The 14596-nt window shown below is 40.5% G+C and overlaps 1 protein-coding gene across 5 annotated transcripts in view; it reads right to left on the bottom strand.

Annotated features, from left to right (window-relative positions):
- LOC138188207 (protein O-mannosyl-transferase TMTC1) overlaps positions 1–14596 on the bottom strand; it is a 276538-nt gene that overhangs the window by 89925 nt on the left and 172017 nt on the right. The gene's annotated exons all lie outside the window — the stretch shown is intronic.

A 14596-nucleotide genomic window follows, 5' to 3' on the forward strand; every position in this document is an offset into this window, starting at 1 on the left:
CTGTGACGTCTCATCAGGGAATCACCCGCGACCCTTCGTTTCTCGTCTACGGTATACTCTAAACCGTCTCTCCCGTCACTGCCACAGGAACGGTAATTGAGTACGCTGCTCGACGATACGTGAACACACTCGTGGGAACACGCACCGACGTAAACCGAGCCCTCAGACGTACGAAACGACAGTGTGCGTGGAGGGTCGTGAAGAATTTACACTACAGAGTCGTTGAAACGACTCGGTTACATTCCCGTGGTTCCGTAGTCGCGCGTGAAACGAACGCTAACGGCCACCCCATAGACCGTCTTGTATCACGATCATCGCTATGGCTAGGACGACGAGGTGAAGCTTTAGGAAACAAATTTCGTCGGATAAGGAAGTGGTTAATGACTTTTAAGTGGATTTCTCCGTAGACGCGTTCATTTTCTCGAGATAAGATTTTCGGATTGTTTGTTACTTTAATTTGCGATGTTATTGTACCTTTAAATTTATATAAATAAAAATAAATAAAAATAGAAATAAAGAAGATCGCGCCGCAGGTCTCGAGATATGGTTACCAGGTTATGATTAATGGTTAATGCAACACGTGTGATAGGTCCCTTAAGACACACTATATCACAATTGTCAACAGTAATTACCCAAATCTCATCATCCAAAGATACTATATCACAATTGGCGACAATAATTCTCTAAACCTCGTCATCTAAAGACACTGCATCACAATTGTCAACGGTAATTCTCTAAACCTCGTTATTCAAAATTCTTTATAGCGCGCTAATTCATAATTGAAAGTCACAGGAAGAAAACACGATCTGTAGATCTGTAGAAGTATGTAGTCGAAATGTGGACAATTAGATTCAAATCCACGAAGTTCTATGAAAATCCAACAACTGGTACTTACGATATCGTATGATATTGTAAATCTAACTTTGTATCATTCGGTCATCTTTAAAACGTTTAAAAGGCTGGTGAAAACATACGTAGTCCTAAAACCAAATAAAGAAACAATTTTGAAACATAATTGAAATTTCTCATGATTGTACCCATTAGTTTCCAATTGTTATCCAATTCCCATTAATCTTATTCTACCCTGAAATTTTTACCAGACACAAAACAAGCAATAAAAATCGTACGATAACACGATTAATTCCTGTCTGCAGCACTTTTCATCCTTGCAAACCTAAAATTCCTCTCCAACCCCCTGATATACCACATTATTTCATTACAGAAATTCTTCCGCCGATTATTTGCCAGTTGCGTAATTCGTAGTTTCGCGCGACTGAATACGGCACGATATTACGGTTCTGGCGGCGTGTAGCGCAACGAACCGAGCTTTAATATCGCGCGAAGGAGAGGGTCGGAAATATCCACGGAGGCAACCCCAACGTAGACGTCGCCGCTCCTCAAGAAACGACGCGACGCGTTCCCTTTCGCCGCGAGAACACGGTCGCGTAGCGTAGACGGTTTTCTGGCCGCTTCGTAGCCTTGAATGAAAAACCTCGAACGAAACGAGAGGAGAAAACGCGCGGTACTCGAAGGGGCTCCAACGATGCCCGTTGAGATCCAACCAAGCGGTCTTACATAAGTAGTCCTCACGCGCACTAGAAAGCGTAACGCCTCGCGGAAATTCGCTGGCTGGATGAGTCGAGTGTGCACGTACGAGTTACCGGCGGAATGGAGACAAAGTTGTAGGCCAAGACGGCCGTAGGCGATCTTCAACCTCCGAGCTACTACTGTCTTCGGTCGAGAACCGGCTAATTGGATACTCTGTAGCCGACACTCGTTTCTTCCTACGAGTCAGCTTATTCTGTTCTCTCGTTCTGTTGTTGTTCCGTTCCTTGTCCTTGGTTTTCTACTTGTTTTCTACTTGTTTTCTGTTTCATCACGTTGTTCTTCGTTAAGAACAGACCGACGATCTATAGTCTACCGACGAGCGGAAAATCGTTGAGCGCGAAAATTTCCCTAGATCTTGCGATTGATTGAAAGTACAGGTGAAAAATGTGTGTACGTTTGGAGGATGTACCGTTTCCAAACTGTAACGTTCCAGCTGCTCAACGAGAAGGTACAAAATCTAATTGAATGTCCTAGATCCTACGAGAATTTATCAGAACGAACACCTGAACAATTACATTCAGTAAGATTTACATTTTTGAATAAAAAGAAAATAATTTTAAATTTCCTTCTTTCTAACACGATGGATGAAACGTTGCTTCGTTTATCCTTTTCCGGTATCCACAAACAATAAACTCGACCGCTTAGCATCAATTACATCATCAAACGCGCAACTCCAAGTAGTTCAAGTACGCATACAGTGCGGCACAGGCAGACAGAGGAAAAGAAAGCGATAGAACAAACGGGAAAGCGCAAGCCGCATTCAGAGGAAACGGCGGTGAGCATGACGGTCGCACGAACAATTTTGTGCGGCGTTTCATATCGCATTCAAAGCGGCCAAGTCAAAAATAAGATTTCCGCCGGCAAAGAGTGGCCGATCTAACAAGGAGCGGACGCTAATTCTTTGATGTCAGAGCGGTCCCGCAAAAGTCGCAAAAACTGTTTGATATCATCTTCGTGCCTTTGTCCCGTCGTAAAGTATAAAATTTACTACCGCGGGGGACTCATCAGAGAGAGAGAGAGAGAGAGAGAGAGAGAGAGAAAGAGAGAGAGAGGGAGAGAGGAAAAGGGATACTGGAAAGCAGGAACATGGCTAGGCCCGGCGGATATAACTAATTACGCGCACTCAACGGTGTCGTCATTCTACCTTTGTCAGGAACGCTTTATTTCCGCAGCATCAGAATTTTCAGCGGCCGAGACATTTCGCGTCCGCGCATACCCTCGGGATCTGACAGAAATAGTCTAATAGCGTTATTGTTAGCGCTGTTCTTCCTCTCCATTGAAATCACCCCATTGGATGGCCGGTTTTCGCCAAGTGCTGTCTGTCTCCTTATACGCGTCTCCGTCAGAGTCCTCGTTTGGTGTTTCCAATAGAACAACAGTAAGCTTTATTAGCTGCTGTTCGCTCGTATAATTGTTTGTCAGCACCATTGATCGAATGTACCCTTTAATTACCTCGTGTTTGACCAGCGTCTCGCAAATTTCGGTCCAGGAGGGTGGTATAAAAGACAGCACATTAGCCGAACCAGTCTCGCCGACGCCTCGTAAATATTACGCTTTCCTCCAGCAAGGACCACTCGCCATGAAATATTTCATGGTATCGTAAAATCTCGTTTCGTTCCCGTTACGATGTTTCATTCCCTCGCCCAGACGCCCTCGCGAGTCTATGTTTAGTCTACGCTTTGACTATTGAGTTGTAGACATGGCGCGAGTTTAATTATTTTTATTCAAATAGAAGCACATCGCGATGAGACGAAAGAACTTGATCATTATTTATTATCTTTACTAGAGTTATACAGGGTGGTTGGTAACTGGTGGTACAAGCGGAAAGGGGGTAATTCTACGCGAAAAAAGAAATCGAAAATATAGAATAAAAATTAAAAAAATTTTTTTTTTTAATTTTTCGAGCGAAAATTCAAAGTCGATTTTCTCGAAAACAAAGCCTCGAACGAAAAATTTGTATTCTATATTTTCGACTTCTTTTTTCGCGTAGAATCACGCCCTTTCCGCTTGTACCACCAGTTACCAACCACCCTGTATATATTATAATTATTACAATTGTCTTCTATTGGTATAATTGTTTAGTACATTCACTGCGTAACAAAACATTTATTGTCGAGCATTTAAAGAACGGAAAATTCATAAATCACGGAATATGGTACTCGTAACGAGAGCATTAATTATAGTCGACTGTCTTGTCTCGGAACTCTCAGCGTGATCTCTTGAATCGAGTTGGTGCTAGTCAAAATTTCTCACCTCAAGACTAAAGAAGGTTCTCGAATCGCAGCATAAATTGCGCGGAAGCTCCCGGTATGGGAAGGCACTCGCGAAAGAAGAAGCCTCTATGAATTCATACTCGAACTTGCGCGGTCTGAATACGAGCGTATAAAAATGCCGTTTAAATCGTAAATTTGCAGCTTTGTGCTTAAATCAACGCCAGAAGATGTTTTCCACGAGAGCACTCATCGAGTTTTGATTTTCGCGTTCTCCAACGTTACTTCGAAACCCTTGACTTCGCCGACTTTCCAAAGCGACTACGCTGTTGTCGTGCTTTAAGCGAATAGAGTCTTTGAATATCCGATATGCCACTTCTACTTTCTACTTTGGACAGAGCAATTCTTCAACGTTTTCTTTCAAATAACAACTTTAATCTTCTATCTCGCATAAATAGTATCGCTTAATGCTCAAGTATCGAGAAGAGAAAATTGTACTTAGAATCGGCAATAATTCACCACGCGAACGAAGCCGTAACGTTTATTACCAGCGGGTCATTCTCAACGAGCAAACAAATACACATTATTCGTCATCATCGTCACCATATTTTATTTAACTGCTAATCTCTGCTATTCCAAACTACACTCTGGATATATCGACCGGGAATAAGTTTTTCCAACGAAACAGCTTAAACTGCAAAACGACAACGACTAGGAAAACGAATTAAAGCGTCAGCTTAAAGCAAACTTTCGTGTCCCAGCTGCTCCCTGCGTTTACATAGTAGTTATTCGAAATTGTGGAGATCGCAATACAAGACATATATCTACGCGCGCGCGCGCTGGCATTGTTTATCGTGTTCGTAGTAGCCTATATTTTTACGAAATACATCACACGAGGCTAAACGCGGAAGATGGACAGCGAAGGAAGAAACACGGAGAAGATTCAGGTAGAGAAGAAAAAAGAAAAAAATGCGGCAGAGAAATAAAACCAGGGGCGCTTTCCACCGGCAAGAATTTGTTCACAGGCAACTTTTATTCCTGCCATAAAAGCTTTTACGACAAATAAATTTTTCCGTTGTATCGAACGAAATTTATCCATCCGCCAGAAATTTACACGCAACGATCGCTAGTATACCAAACGATCTCGCTGGTCGTTCGTTGGTTTGCAACGGCGCCCACGGATGGATCCAGCTCCTACGATAAATCAATACCATAAGAATTAATTCCGCGACAACGATTTCTCTAACCGATCTTCGATATTTATGTAATAGCAGTTGGGACAAAGTGTTATAACGGTGATCGCTGTACGATCGACGTTTTACTTGAAGATTTAATGTACGCGCTATTTAGTATTTATTTCACGATATATATGCATTTGTCTCCGACGAATGTTCGTTGCATTTTGCATTTCCTCTGAATTGCATTTTCATCAAGGATTTATAGCTTCTATAATGCGCATACGTGAAAACAGCGTGGCGCGGAAAACTCGTAAAGCCAAAGGATATACTGATTCCCGTTTTACGAATCGTTTCTCTATAATCACTCTGCGCGATAACACGTTATCAAATAGAATTTTATCTCTACGCTTTGTGTACTTTATGAATTTACGAGTTTTCATATTGTCCACGTTCCGTGTACTCATACGTGTATGAGTAATATAGGAACAGGTGTTTCACCAGAACACATATTTCGATTGCTTTTATACCAAATCAGAAAACATTATATTATTCTTTTTCCAATATTTTATGATAGTTTGATTGTTCTTGCAAAATCGACCAATTTCATATTACAGGTATATGAAATGAAGTCTTTCTTATTTCGACTATCTTTGCGTGACTCGGAACACCTAACGCAATCATCGTTTCAAATAGACCACACGCTGATCTTGTGCACTTGATTCATACTATGCTACCTGTTAACGGGATATCAACTGATCAAGGGATTTCCTCGAGTGAAAAAAGCCCTCTTAGCACGAAATAGAGGCTGGCACGTTAAACAGATAAATGGAGCACGAGAAAGTTGCAACTGCAGTGAGAAGATGAGTTTCGCGACGTTTTTTCATGGAATCCTTCGACATCGAGGAAAATTAATCGTTCGCTACTCGTCGTGACGTTGGATCCGCGAATTTGACGCCTCGTCGAATTATCCCACCGCGAATAACCTGCGATCGATCGTAACTACGTAATACGAACGTGTCTTTTTATACAGCTGAATTCTTTAATAATTTCTGAAAATTTTGAAGATAATGGATTTTATAGTTTACGAGGGAAAAATTCTTTTCTTCTTGGATATTTTGACAGAAATATCATTTTAAGGAGGGAATTGAAAATTATTAATTAGATCGGAGATTTAAGGAGAGGGAAATCTATCAGCGTTTCTGAATTTTAATAACGATCACGTTTCTTAAGTTTCTTGTGCTTTGAACAATTCCTAACAACTTCTGGTTAATGCCGAAATAAAGAGTAATTGGCGCGCGAAATATGCGAAACACTTTTCCATTGATCGTAGAAGACCAGTAATTCTGTCGGACGCAATAAAATTGGCCGCGGAAATCTGCTTAATCTTTCTTGTACCGAACCAATTGCACCGTAAACAGTTAATAATATTTCTGATGGTCGATAGCCGATATCGATAACGATTACCAAACGGCGGACTTCCAGCTCGGAGCATTTCATAAATTTCGCTGGGATCGAAGCGAATTCGCGCGTGTGTTCCCGTGTATCGGCGATTCCGTCGAAAACAAAATTCAATTGCCGGCCCATTTATTTTTCTTCGGATAATACCATTCAGCGGCGACGCTGAGCCGGTAAAAACGGAGAGACTACCTCGCGAAATTTCATCACAGCTTTATTCCATACGCGAAACAGATCGAACCACGCATTGAGCCGGCTTTCGATCTTCCAGATTAATATTTTTCACGAAAACGGCGAACGCGCACGTGTGCGAAAGCTCACAGCTCCTCGGTAAGATATCGCTGACGCACCTTGTAACAAGACACGTTACACAAAGTGGATTGGTGTGAAATTAATCGACGTAGAAATGGATAAACGACACTGCTGTAACACGGTCATTAAAACGATCTCGAGCCTTCTGATTCGACATTTACGCCCCGTTTCAGCCGCCTCCGATCTTCTTGAATTTGCTCTTTCGCGATTTACAATTTGGTCGCGATTATTGTCAAATGTCATTGTGGGTTCTCGCGTGGATACATCATGAATTGTAAAACGTGTAACCCGATGATTTACCGATACGACGTATATTGTTATACGACCAGAAATATTGCGGAGATGTGAAATATATTTCAATATAAATTGCATTATTATGGTATGCAATACTAGTTTCGTTTACGTATATAACGAAGTATACATAAACGTTAACAACTATTTCACAATGAAACAACTTTGCAAAAGCAAATTACGCTTTCGAATATTTCACATAAAGCTTCTCTAAATATGTGTCGTTAATTTATGCCACGAAAAGGAGAAATTGTTCGAAATTGCGATACCTGTAATAAATATCGAGTTTAATTTCGTGGGTGCTGTTCCTTTTCTGAAGGAATATTCATCGATGCCGTCATTTAGGACACGAGCGAGAATAACGTGGAGCATGGTTCAACTTGCCTCGTCTGAAATTATAGTGCCGCGCATACCACAATAAAGCTATAATTGCAGCATTTTGCGAAAATAAGCGGTGGTAACAAAATTCACATTGCCTCAGCCACTTTGCTCGACACCATCGCTTAGTCTTAAATCGCGCTCGTTCCTTAAAACGTGATACTTACGTTCTAATGTTTTTGCCAATTTACTTCTATTTCATACACACATTTCAATCTTTTAAAACGTGTCAGGGGGAAACGGCGTGTAAATCTTTCCAAGGAATAGTCGAGAAAATCGCAACATCTTCGAAAGTAAGTTTTTAATTCGGTAAAATAATAGTTTTGCATCAGTAAAGTGTTTCGAATCATTTTACTTAATTAACGAATAATACTTAAGAAGACTTAATACTTAATAAGAATTAACGAATAATAAAGAAATTTGGACGAATATTTTAAACCAAGTATATGAAGTTCTAGGTTTCTCGAATTAATTTAAATGGGATTTTAAAATAATTTCTCTAACTCGGATCGGAATGTAACACCGAAGTCATTTGATGAATTTATCAAACTTTCTGATAAATTCATGAAATATATGCTGCGTTAAATGCAACATATATTTAATAATTAAACATAATTCACTCTATTTTCTACTGAATTTTTTATCCTCTCAAATGTTTCATTTCGTTTTGAAATACTTTGGACAACATGCAGGATTCGCAGGGAGTATAATATTGCAGAATTCGTTTAATTAGACGGTAATAAGGCTCGATGATAGGAACGTTTTATATTTAATAAACGTATATCCAATAATGTTTTGTTTTTCAATAAGCAAGCATTAAAATTATACGCTTTGAATATATATGGACGATTAATGTGCTGGCATGCGCCAGGTCTTTTATATCTTTCGTTCACAAAGCGTCTAAAAAGCTGCATTTTGAGATTTTATTTCCACAGAATAGAAAACGACGTTCAATTATTCAATCGTACATTTATTTCAAAAGAAACATATTCTACCCAGTCATTTTAAAACACTGCATATAATTTGTCAATTCATGGCAACAGAATACCTGATGGAATAATCAAAGTTTATAAGACATTCGTCGAAATTATTCGAATCGACGTATAGTTTTGAAGTACATTCTATAAAGCCACTCATCGAAACAAAATATCTGATGCAATTGAAAGCTTTCAACAAAAATGACTCTATGCTTGTCTTTTTTTAAAAAAGTAAAAGAATATCCTAATATTTCTAATACGTTCGTCCAATACGATCCAATTTTGTTCAACGGAACGTTCATCATACTACACGATTGCTATATTTATTATTATATCACAGAAGAACTATATCTAATTACGTTACGAAGTTAGAGTCTCATACAACGTTATGCAGCTATTTTTATTAATAGAACCGATTAATTCCCATTCGACGGTAAATCGAATATATCTTAAAACAGATCATTTTTAAGAATAGTCCGTTCGACCGTTTCGAATTACTTAGAATTACTTCTTCAAAATTCTTTGTTACGACCGATAAATTACGACCTACGGCACAGATGACACGCAGAGAAGCTTCTTTGGCCTAAAAAATGTCGCGACCGCTGTTCGCCGTGGCAGCCAGATCCCATCCATCCGCTCCACGGCGGGGAAGTAATTTCGCAAATCTTTCTAGGTCGCGCGATATTAACGGACGGCTGGAAAACGAAATATCACGCTCGAATTTCCACGACTTGCACCGTCATTCCCGAGACACGTGTCGGCTAGCGCCCTACCATGTGTGCCATACATATGAGGCCAGCAAGTGCCTGGAATCCTCGAAAGGAGAACAGGGGATCGCGTGGAAAAGCCAGTGCGAAATCTATAGGCGTACGCGGTGGTTCTGCAATCGTGAAATCGCCTCGTGAAAAAGTAAGTCGAAAAAGTAGAATAAAGCTTTTCCATATGAGACACCGTTTTCGAGAAGAACAATTTAGAGAATCTGTTCGGTACACGCGTGCTAACTGTATGTTTCGACTTGCTGGACTTCTGTTTATACGGTTTCATTGCTCCTTTACTTATTGCCATTGTTACATTCATTACAAGCCACAGTACAAAAACACAATATGACAAAAATATTCCTTATCTTTTGATACGATTAAAATTAAAATTAAAATGCTGCCTAAATATATATTTAGCATTTGCGGAAGTTCAGCTGGTAAGTTATCGAAAAAGTAAAGAAACTGGGACGAGTATGGACGAGATAAGCACGGATAAGCAGAGATAACACAAGTAACGAAGATCTTCCCCCGTTTGATTTCTTGCCAGATGCCAATATCAAAATTCGTCAAGTTTTTATGTCGACGAATCTTCAAATCGACAAGCAAACATCAAAAAGAACGCTGATACCTTTCAGACTGGGTGTTATGCGTAAAACGATCGTGTGTGGGTAGATTTCTGCAATGCAGCGCCGGTCCAACGCTCGTCTAGCCCCGGCCTCAAATATTACCATCATGACACTAAATTATTCCATCTAAGCACGTAACACACCGTGAGAAGGCAGAAACCAGGAAAGTGACGTGTCTCGCTTTCTCGTCTCGAAATCGCGGCGAAAAAATACCGAAATATACGACTCGATTTTACGGTTCGACGAGCATGTCCGGCGAAGCCGATTTCGCTATCTCCCCGAAGACCGACGATATCGACTGGACCCGAGTAGCTATCGCGCCACGAGAAAGGAATATGTCCCGGTGGTTTACGCGGACGAGAAAATAGGACCGGTCCCGATGTAACGCTCCATTTCGATATCTCGATATGACGCGGTGCACTTCCTTTTCGCCCTGGAACTCGCGTTCCACCACGTTACGCCGGAACGTCCCTGCTTCCTGCCACCCTGTCCACGGAAGAATTATTGTATTATTCGAGGAATAGAACCGAATAGAAGCGTCCAGCACGCTGTTCACCGTTTTCGATTTCGTGTCCTCGTTTTTGCCCGATCGCGTATATGTATTGGGAATCGCGTCGCGCGACAATAACGAATGACCATTCGTTCCGATAACGTGATACCGGAGTTGATACGCAGATTGGCCGTTTTTTGATCCTGCAGTTCTGACGCTGATGTTATAAATAGGTGTTGATGTCGACCGGTAATAAATATCGCGTGCAGCCTGTCCTAGGTTAACGCGGCTCAGTTGATACATTTCCGGTGTGTTCCGGGGATTTTCAACGGTAGATACATTTCATGAACCGAATGTGGAATTTGAATGTGACGGTTGCTGGATGTGTTGTTTGGCTTAACGATTTCGCTGCGTATGATGTGAATAATTTGGCGTTAAGCTTCGTGCAAACACGTTGGGCAGAGTAAGGGTAGTTTTGATAGTTTCTCTCTTTTTTTTTTTTTTTTTTTACAGGAAAATACGTTTTCCTGCTATCAGTACGTTAGAGCGATTTTAGTACTAGCAGAAAATTAAATCATTCGGAAAAAACAAATTCGTCGATTTTCGATTATTCAGCGAACAGAATCATAAATAATTTCCATCCCGCTACTCCTCTATGTTATATTCTTTTAGAATCGCTTCGAATCGATCCGTGAAAATCCACAGTACGTTGAAGGAATCCTCGTTAACTGTCGATGCGAGGAGCGAGAAGCAGAGAGTTGGAAGCTTTACTTAGCAAAAGTACAGCCGGAGGAAACGCTCGATAATTTTAGCATATTGAAATATTGTGCCGTTCTTTTCGCATCGTTCCGCCGTATCAGCGTATCGGAACCGGTCCCGGTTTCTCCTTCTCTTTCGAACTCTGCTCCCGTATTTATTCGTTTTTCCTCCTCACTGGTACCGCGTGCTTCATCCTTCTTCTTTCTTCTTCTCTCTCACAGTCGCGACGGATCGAACACCGACAGAAGGGTTCGTATCGCCCTCTTCCCCTTTCCCAACCCACCTTTTCTGCCGCGTGGCTCGAAAAGATATTATGCGAAATACTTTCTGCCTTGCTTCGAGGAACCGGCCGGGAATACTTTATGAGATGTATAATTTGGCCGGAAGTACCACCGTTTCGTAAAATTTACGATCGTTCAAGCCTACACAGAGCTAACCTTTAGGGCGGGCTAGATTCGCGCCAGCGTTCCTGCGTTTCTGTAGAATGTAGCTTTGCGATTCTGGTACAATCAGATAATCGACGATTCCTTACGAAAAAAAAATAAGAGAATGTATTGCGTCGTTCGAATATTTCGTAGCAATTGTATTATATATTTCTATTGTGGTATCGTGGGCGAAATGCCTAAGAGATATCGGGTGAACCATAAACAATGTCACGAGAAAGCCTAAGTGCCGACAGGCCCATCAATGTATCGTTGGTCCTTCGATCGAAAATAGTTACGTGGAAAAGGCCTGCGTGACCCTGGCCACGTGCGGTTTGCTGAACACGTGCGTGGTGAGGCTAAGACGAAAGACGAAGGGATGTTAAGGGAGAAAGACGAATTAACAGACAGTGTCAGTTGAAAAGCCAGAGAATGTGAATCGAAAAGTCAGGGAGATAGTGTTGCTAGTGTTGCTAGCGTTGTCGAGAGAGTGTGGTCCGCGTGAAAGAGAGCGTTGGATCCGTGGTGACGAGAGTTGCAAATTAACTATTTAGTTGTCTAAATTGTAGTACGTTATTGTGATTAGTTCACGTTAACCCCTTAACCTACAACTACGGGCATAGCCCGCAGTCCGATGATCGGGCCAAACGGAAATATTACGGGCATGGCCCGTAGTAGATGATCGGACCAAACGTAAACATTACGGTCATAGTCCATAGTTCGATAATCGAGCCAAATATAATATACAGGGCGGTTGGTAACTGGTGGTACAAGCGGAAAGGGGGTGATTCTACGCGAAAAAAGAAGTCGGAAATATGGAATAAAAATTTCTTTTTTTTAATTTTTCCATCGAGACAACGATCTACAGTGAGATCCGTTATAACGAGACGTAATCAAGTGCACGCGTACCGAGCGAAAATTCAAAGTCGATTTTCTCGAAAACAAAGCCTCGAACGAAAAATTTTTATTCTATATTTTCGACTTCTCTTTTCGCGTAGAATCACCCCCTTTCCGCTTGTACCACCAGTTACCAACCACCCTGTATAATGTAATATATGATAGCTTGTTTGCGTTTTCGGCCCAAAATTCTCGAACGTAAATCGTAGGTTAAGGGGTTAAATAACCAAATTTTCCTGTTTAATCAACACCTGTATAATCCATTTACTGTAAATAAATTAATTGCAGTATAAGATCCTACACTATCAACTAATGAAATGTTCTTGCATAGTACTTGTAGTCTATTACCTGCTTTCTTAAATCTCCGAAGATAAAAGCAGCGATTTTTTTTTTTTTTTTTTAGAATTTCAAGGGATATTAACGGAAAGTCTATTAATATTTTAAAATTTCTAGACCAGTATGAGAAATCTACAAAATTTGATTGAAAAGTATCATACGATTATCCTAGGATTGGTGTATTGATGCAACGAAGTCCGTTTACTAATGATGAGAAACTGTTTGAGTTTAAAATAGATATGATCGTGGCAGGAGTATCGTATTAACAGGAAGAACTATCTGTGCCAGTGTCACATTTCGTATCAATGAGGTAGCCAAAATACAGAGATATAGTCAATGTTAGCTGTAACAACAATTGATCGTACCTATATCTGATGTATGGATAAATTCTGATGTAATCCAGCACTGTCATTAGGGACACGCTAGAATCTCCAGTATCAGAGTAGCTACTGTACAAACATTCTACCGTCAGAACATTCTGATATTCGAACGTTCTGTTATCTGGACAGTGCGTTTCCTTCGTTACCGCAGTACGAAATTGACATTGCACATACGTGTATAAATATTTTGTATAATAATACTATACAGGAAACGTATAGTATTAATTATAAAAATCAATCGGAAACGATAGGAATATCGTAAAACTTGCAAAAATATGCGATATCGAAGAATATTCGCACTTCGAGACGTTCGTCCTTGAATGTTCACATTTGTACGTACATTGGAAAATCGAAACACGTTACAAACGAGGGGTGCCCCAAGGGACAGTTTTGTATTAGAGTAAACGCAGGCCAATTTTACAGGATGTTGCAAGGAACGATTGGAAATTGAAAGGATGCTCTTTCAGACTGTTGCAAACGAGAGTACGTTTGCTCTTCGTAATTCGATCGAGAAATAATTTTAAAAGCTGCGCGGGCATCGGCTCTTTCACGATGCAGCTAACTACTGGCTTGATTTGCCTTTGTGTTTCTAAACTCGCCCCACCTGTGTCCGAATCAGAGGTAAACAGCTGGAAAAGTGGAGGGCGAATCGGTCGGTTTAACCGGGACGAGCCGAGAGAAATGTTCATTGGCGAAGAATTCGGAAGTTTGAGATATCGCTGGAAGCGCGACACAAAGAGGAAAAAGCCGGGCGTTTTAACTCGAGCACTATCGTAGATTCGGGTCAGCCTGAAAGCAGCGACACGGTATAAACGATGGCCTCTATCCGGGAAACTGGGAAACGGAGAGATATCCTTCACGAGCAAAGGATATCCTGTAGGAAACATAGTTTGACGTGACATTCTGTGTGGTTGGCCCCGGGGTAACTGTTTCATTGGTTAAAACAGAGAAGCTCGCGGAAGCGTTTGAACAATCATAAAAAATTTTTACGAATATGAAGATTACACGGAAAAAATGTGATAAGCCCATTTTTTGTTGATTTTCTGACTTTTATGTCGCTCGACGGCTAAAAAGCAATACGTGTTCTAAAATGGAATAGATGACAAATTCGCAATGTTTTTATATGAATCGAATAACATTTGTTCAGTCGTTACGTTAGTTCACTTTAATCGATAGTGTATACGATTAACGTTATTAATATTTTATAACCGTGCAAGAGGGTAAACGCTTATTTGATTCTAAAATCAAATGTAAAAATGTATAATAGCAATTACCAAAAGACGATTTAATCTTCAAGACAGAGTTTAAATATAAAAGCAAAGCTTCAAAGGGACAAGAATTAGATTCTAATAAAATTAATTGAATTCTCCAATTGAACGTACAACAAACAGCTGCTAAAAGGGGAACGTAAACGCGTATAGTAAGATCAAAGTAGTAAACACGTTTGATTGTTGGTCATTTTGATTTCGTGTTTACACGATACTGCTTGCTACATCCCGAGCTAGACAACAACCGTATA

Source organism: Bombus flavifrons, chromosome 2 (genome assembly GCF_040668555.2).
Source record: "Bombus flavifrons isolate JBK064 chromosome 2, iyBomFlav1_principal, whole genome shotgun sequence".
Taxonomy (NCBI): domain Eukaryota; kingdom Metazoa; phylum Arthropoda; class Insecta; order Hymenoptera; family Apidae; genus Bombus; species Bombus flavifrons.